The sequence below is a fragment of the Tasmannia lanceolata genome, unplaced genomic scaffold (assembly GCF_043159265.1).
Source record: "Tasmannia lanceolata isolate RefF3 unplaced genomic scaffold, GAP_Taslan_0.1 ptg000006l, whole genome shotgun sequence".
In the NCBI taxonomy this organism is placed as follows: domain Eukaryota; kingdom Viridiplantae; phylum Streptophyta; class Magnoliopsida; order Canellales; family Winteraceae; genus Tasmannia; species Tasmannia lanceolata.
The window spans coordinates 21,592,403-21,598,280 of NW_027518683.1; the positions used below are offsets into that span (position 1 = coordinate 21,592,403).

A 5,878-nucleotide genomic window follows, 5' to 3' on the forward strand; every position below is an offset into this window, starting at 1 on the left:
ATGAGTGGATTCTAGATTCAGGGTACTCTATTCATGTATGCTCCAGGAGGGAATATTTTGATACGTTCTCTGTGGCAAGGGCAGGCGTAGTGACCTTGGGCGACGGGTCTACTTGTGACATGACGGGAGTTGGAATAGTGAAGATTAAGATGCTCGAATGGAGTAGTTCGTACTTTGGGTGATGTGGCGTATGTCCCAAAGATGCGAAAGAATCTAGTGTCTCTTGGACGGTTGGACTCCAGGATTTGCAGGTTTTCAGCTGCAGGTGGAGCCATGAAAATCACATGCAACTGTATGATTCTAATGAAAGGAGAGAATTGTAGCATATTATATTGTCTGGTCAGGGGCACGATGACTAGTATTCCAAAGATCTAGATGGCTATTTGGAAACAGGGTAATGGTGTGCAAACATGTAGGGTCTCTTTCGTAGTTGGTGCAGAGGCTGGTTTCCAGACTGCAGATGATAGTGAGAAGGTGACAATACCTATGATTGGGAGGACGGATCGAGATCTCTATCCGTGGTTGACTGAGTGAGTCAACGGGGTTGGTAGCTACATATGTGCATTGGCCGTATTAATCGAACCAGGAAGAGTCAAAACTAGGATGATTCGAGGGTTGGTTTGCGGCGACAGTAGACCGGTGGCGACATCAACAGAAAATCTACAGGTGGCTGGAAATAAGCCAAGGAAGAGTTTGTTGGGAAAGTTGCCTTATTTCCCACAATTAGTGCTGGGAAGGCAAAATTGGAAACTCCTCTTGTTTCCTAAGAGATCTAAGGTTAGCTTGTTTTCAAGAGGAAAGAAAACACACAACAGTGCGTGCGATGCTCTTTGTGTGTCGGCTGCAGAGAGGGGGAGAGAAAGAGAAAGAAGAGAAGGGATAGAGAAAATATAAAGAAAGAGACAGAAAGAGGAAGATAGAAGAAAGAGGGTTTGATAATGATGCCCTGGGTTTACATAAGAACTTCATTTTTTCACCTTAGCTTCTGTTTCATTCCCTACATATTTGGTGTCTCGTTAACAACTCTACACTCTCTTCACATATAGATGTATAAGATCTAAATTGAAAACTGATCTTTCATTCCTATCATTCTTCAAATCCATGTGAAAGGAATCGAGTCACAAGTCTTCTGAGTTTCAAATTCTTCACTTTCTTAAACAGAGTTAGTTTTTCCATGGATTGGAAAACTGATTTGTAAGACCGGAACTCTAAGAGCTTCAGTCCTTCTGCTGTAACAAAGAACCATACCGAAGCGGTTCTCATCAATCTCTCTCTCTCTCTCTCACACACACACACACACACACACCCACGCACGCACATGCACAGGCACAGGCACACGAAAAAAGCAGATAGAAACACAAAGTCACAGATTCACACAAAACCCATATACATCATTATAGTGTGAATCAAATAGCTATATCAGTTACAAATTAATATATTGAACACTAAACTGGTTTGTATCGCTAAAACATATATTTTGATCTATTTGAATTTCGTTTCTCATTACAACAAGCCCACTAAGGACAATAAGCTTACAAGATAGATAGTGTTTCCTTTACTAGAGAGAAACAAATGTTCCTTTACTAGAAAGAAACAAATGCACCGAGAGGGAATCAATGGACCCCAAAGAGGATTGGCTCCTCAGTTGATGATGAGTATCCACCTGACTTGTCCAAAGAAGAAGGGAAGGACATGATGAAATCATCTGAACCCTCATTGTGCCCCATTTGTGGAAAACTAACACGGAAACTGAATGATGACAGCTCAGGTATCGGAACATCACCCTCTAAAAACTGCATGACTTGCCTCGTGCATGGCCTAGAGGCCAGTACAGGATGGGAACATAGCAAGCCAAGCTTCAGCACCAACTCCATTTCCTCTACTACGTAACCACTTCCCAAATTCGGATCACTTGTCTCTAAAATTGCCCCTCTCCTCCAACATTCTGACACCCAATCAACATGAACCAGTTCTTCTGCAGACACCTATGGATCTATCGGTCTCCTTCCACAAGCAACCTCGAGTATAGAAGCCCCAAAGGCGTATACGTCCGTGCTAGTCGTTGCCTTGCCAGTTTTGCTTAACTCCGGTGCCATATAACCTAGAGTTCCGACAACATGAGTGGTTCGAGGATCAGTTCCATGATCATATAACCTCGATAGACCAAAATCGCCTAATCTTCCATTGAATTCATCATCTAGTAAAACATTACTCGCTTTGATGTCTCTGTGGATGACTATCTGCTCCCATTCTTCATGCAAGTAATAGAGCCCAGAAGCTACTCCTTTGATGATTCAAAATCTTTGATCCCATGTTAGAACTGACAAGGGCTGATCATATAGTAATTTTTCAAGACTTCCATTGGGCATGAAGTCATAGACCAAGAGGAGCTCTCCTTTACGCTGGCAATAGCCGAGTAGCCGTACCAAGTTCCGGTGCCGGAGCCTTCCAATGCTGATGATCTCTGCTATAAACTCCCTCATCCCTTGCCTTGATTCATGGGAAACTTTCTTCACAGCATCTTCAACTTTGGAGGAAGGTATCACACCTTTGTACACCCTACCAAAACCTCCGATGCCCAGAAGCTCTGTGTCTCTGAAGCCCTTGGTGGCTATGAATAGATCCTTGTATGAGAACCTTTGAGGCCCATACTCGCGCTCCCAGTCCTCGATTATCTCTGCGAATTTAGTCTTCCTTGTCACAAAAAGAAGAACAAATGTGACAGTCACCAACATGAAAATTGAAGTAATTGTGGGTAGCCCAACTGTCAATAGTTTTGATTTCTTCTTGGGACCTCTACGAGGGAGCTTAGGAAGATGTGATAGCTCGAGTTCTTGGGCTTTTCCATTCATTTGAAAGCTCCATCCCAGAACATAATGAGAAGTTGGACTGTCTCCTGTCGTTGTAGAAAAACCCAAGTACATATCTTTTAACATGACCAATGAAAGATTAACCACCGAAGACAGAGGGGACGATTGGGTTTAGGTGTCTTGACTGGTGATATTGTTACATCAAGTTTCATATCTCTACTGTTGTAGTCTACCCAAACCTGCATTGGTTCTCCACTCAGAAGGGTTAAGTTCGTAATCCCACCATTTTCATTAGTATAATAAGCTGCATGGGCCGCTTTGGTTGAAATTACGCTGTTGATATCGATTCCAACATGGTTATCGTCCATATCCCCAAATTCGAGGTTCTGGAGAGTATCAAGCTCAACAGCAAGAACATGATTACTAGAATTTACATTGGTGGTCGAATTGAAGAGTCCAAGATATGCGCTAGCAAGAGTTCTTGGGAGCTCTCTCGAGGGGGCGATGACGAAGGCCATCCCGTGGCCGAAATCAGAATAAGGGGTCTCAATTGCAAAAACAAAAGTAGTAGAAAATGAGTAAACAGTACCATTGGTAGTATCCTTAAATTGGAGGGGAATGGAATGGAAGGCATGACCCTTGCGGTACTTTGTGTTGTCGGTTAGCTGTAAGAGGCCGTTGGGTGTAATTTCTGCCATGTCATCAAAGCTCAGATTGGAGCTGAGGAATCCATTGTAGGTGAAACCATCGTGTGCTCAAAAAATCAGCTCCATAGGATCATCCTAACCCTTCAATTTGTGGACGAACCGTCAACTGTGGGGGTCTACCTTACACAAATTGAAACCCCAGGTGGTCTACTTGTAACTTTTTAAACATTAGGGGTTAAGTTGAATGTGTCTGAAACCACAAGGGATCTTAGTGTATTTTTGGTCTACTTGTAACTTTTTAAACATTAGGGGTTAAGTTGAATGTGTCTGAAACCACAGGGGATCTTAGTGTATTTTTCCCTATTTTTTTAAAAAAAGGATTGTGTGTTTTGCTACCAGACATCTTTGAATAAGGTAGGCCTCGGTGTGTTTTAAAAAATAAATAAATGTGTGCACACTAACACCACATAAAGTGTATTTTAAAAAAAAAATTACTTCAACCCACCTTGTCTGTAGATCCAAACCGTTCATTTGATTGGGCTTAATGCTTAACGTAAATAAGCCCTGCCGACAAAAAAAATCATCTCGGTAGGATTATCCAGCCATCCAATCTGTAGATGGAAATCATTGAATGGGGATGATTTTTGGAGCACAACATATTAACATCGGGCCTAGCAAGTCAACGATTTTTATCTTCAAATAAGGTTGGCCCGAATGAATTTTCTAATAAATATGTGTTATATGGCGTACATATGCCGGTGCTTGTATTTTTTTAAATAGAGTGTGGCCCTCTGTATTCAAAGATCTAAACCATGTCAGACCACAACAGAAATCAGTTGTACCTTGGAACTCGTTAAATTTAAAAGTTTGAATATTTAAGTCTGAAATTTGGAATTTGAGTGTTTATATCCCTCGACAAAAAATGGAGAGATTGGAAAAGTTATTTGAAGCGTTGATATTCTGACAAAGAACTCTCATGCACTGACGATAGAGCACTAGAGTCACAATATAAGAACCTATGCGACTATTGGGGCTCGGATCAATATAAATTAGTTTTTTATGTTTTATTTTGGACATAGCTTTGTTTCTCACATTATTGATTGCATGTTCTAGGCACGATGTGAGACAAACAAGAAAAATCGTGCAAAGCAAAAGATCTTGCACACGGCCGGAACAAAGAGTTTTGCTCGATTATGGAAGGAGAAGGTACTTTGGCGACATTCGGTTTTCATTCATGACGTATATATACTAATAGTAATTGGCTTGATATTGTTGATACAGAAAGTTCAAAATCAGGGGATGGAGCTCAGCAGTGCAGATTTCTTCAAGATTACCAATAGAAATAAACATGGGGTGGCCGTAAATGATGCAGCTGGGGCTCTAATTGTATGCATAAGTGTTAATCCTTTAAATTTCATATGTTATGTGAAAATGGGCTTTACACATTTTTCTTCTTTATTTTTCCTTTTCAGCGCCAGCTTGAGGAGCATCAGAGTCAGCATCCCGAGTCTTCCACGAGTATTACAGGTATCAGAGGGGACAACTTCGCCCAGGTAGTGGGGGCAAAGAGGCATGGGCGAGTGCAGACTAATTGGTTAGTCGCAATCCCGAGTGACTTCTTCGATACATCAACCACTCGGTTGGGATCCCGAAGACAGGTGGTACAAAGCGAATGCGTCTCTTACGACCGTGGTGAAAGACCTTAGTCAACGGTTCAATGACTTCTTGTCTACTTACAATGCCAGCCACCGGGTAATATCTTACTTCTGCACGATTTGATTAAGTTAGGCAATATGAGGGCTGTTGGCTCTACCTGTCAAAAGAAATGGAGGACTTCATTCAGTGACTCCGTGATCACCCTCTGAATGATCACAATCAGGTGAAGCAATTGGTAGTAGAATGTTGCTTGGTTTTATGCTACACCACTGAAAGTCTTGTTAGATCCACCTATTGTGAGCTTGCACATCAAGCATATGAAAGTAACAAGTCATCGTTTTCATTACACTTTGTTGTTCAAGTGATACAAAAGATGGATAACAGAAAATGTAGGCTGGTGTGAACAGCACACATTCTTTTGTTTATGAAATGTGATGTTCAAAAGAAATCATCATGGTCTAAGCTTCTCCACGCCCACAATGTGGTGCCTATGCACTTTGGATTGTGTGGTTTAGACAGAAGCAATACCATGAGAAACCCCCATATCATTCAACTTTGGAACAGAACTTAGTTAAATCATTCTATTGTTTGAGTAATAGTAGTTATGAGTAATTGTCATGCCCCTACGTTTGCATGTACATTCTGATAAAACATACACTATTTATGTTAAAATTAACAACTCAACTATTCAACAATATACGGTTCATCTTTTTGTGGTTAAGGCAACAGGCAGTCAGAGTCTTTACTAAAGCTTTGAATGCGGGG

The 5,878-nt window shown here is 41.3% G+C and overlaps 1 pseudogene; it reads right to left on the reverse strand.

Moving 5' to 3' along the window:
* Nucleotides 1-1,613: 1,613 nt before the first annotated feature.
* LOC143878832 (L-type lectin-domain containing receptor kinase SIT2 pseudogene) lies at nt 1,614-3,860 on the reverse strand (annotated as a pseudogene).
* Between the last annotated feature and the right edge of the window lie 2,018 nt (nt 3,861-5,878).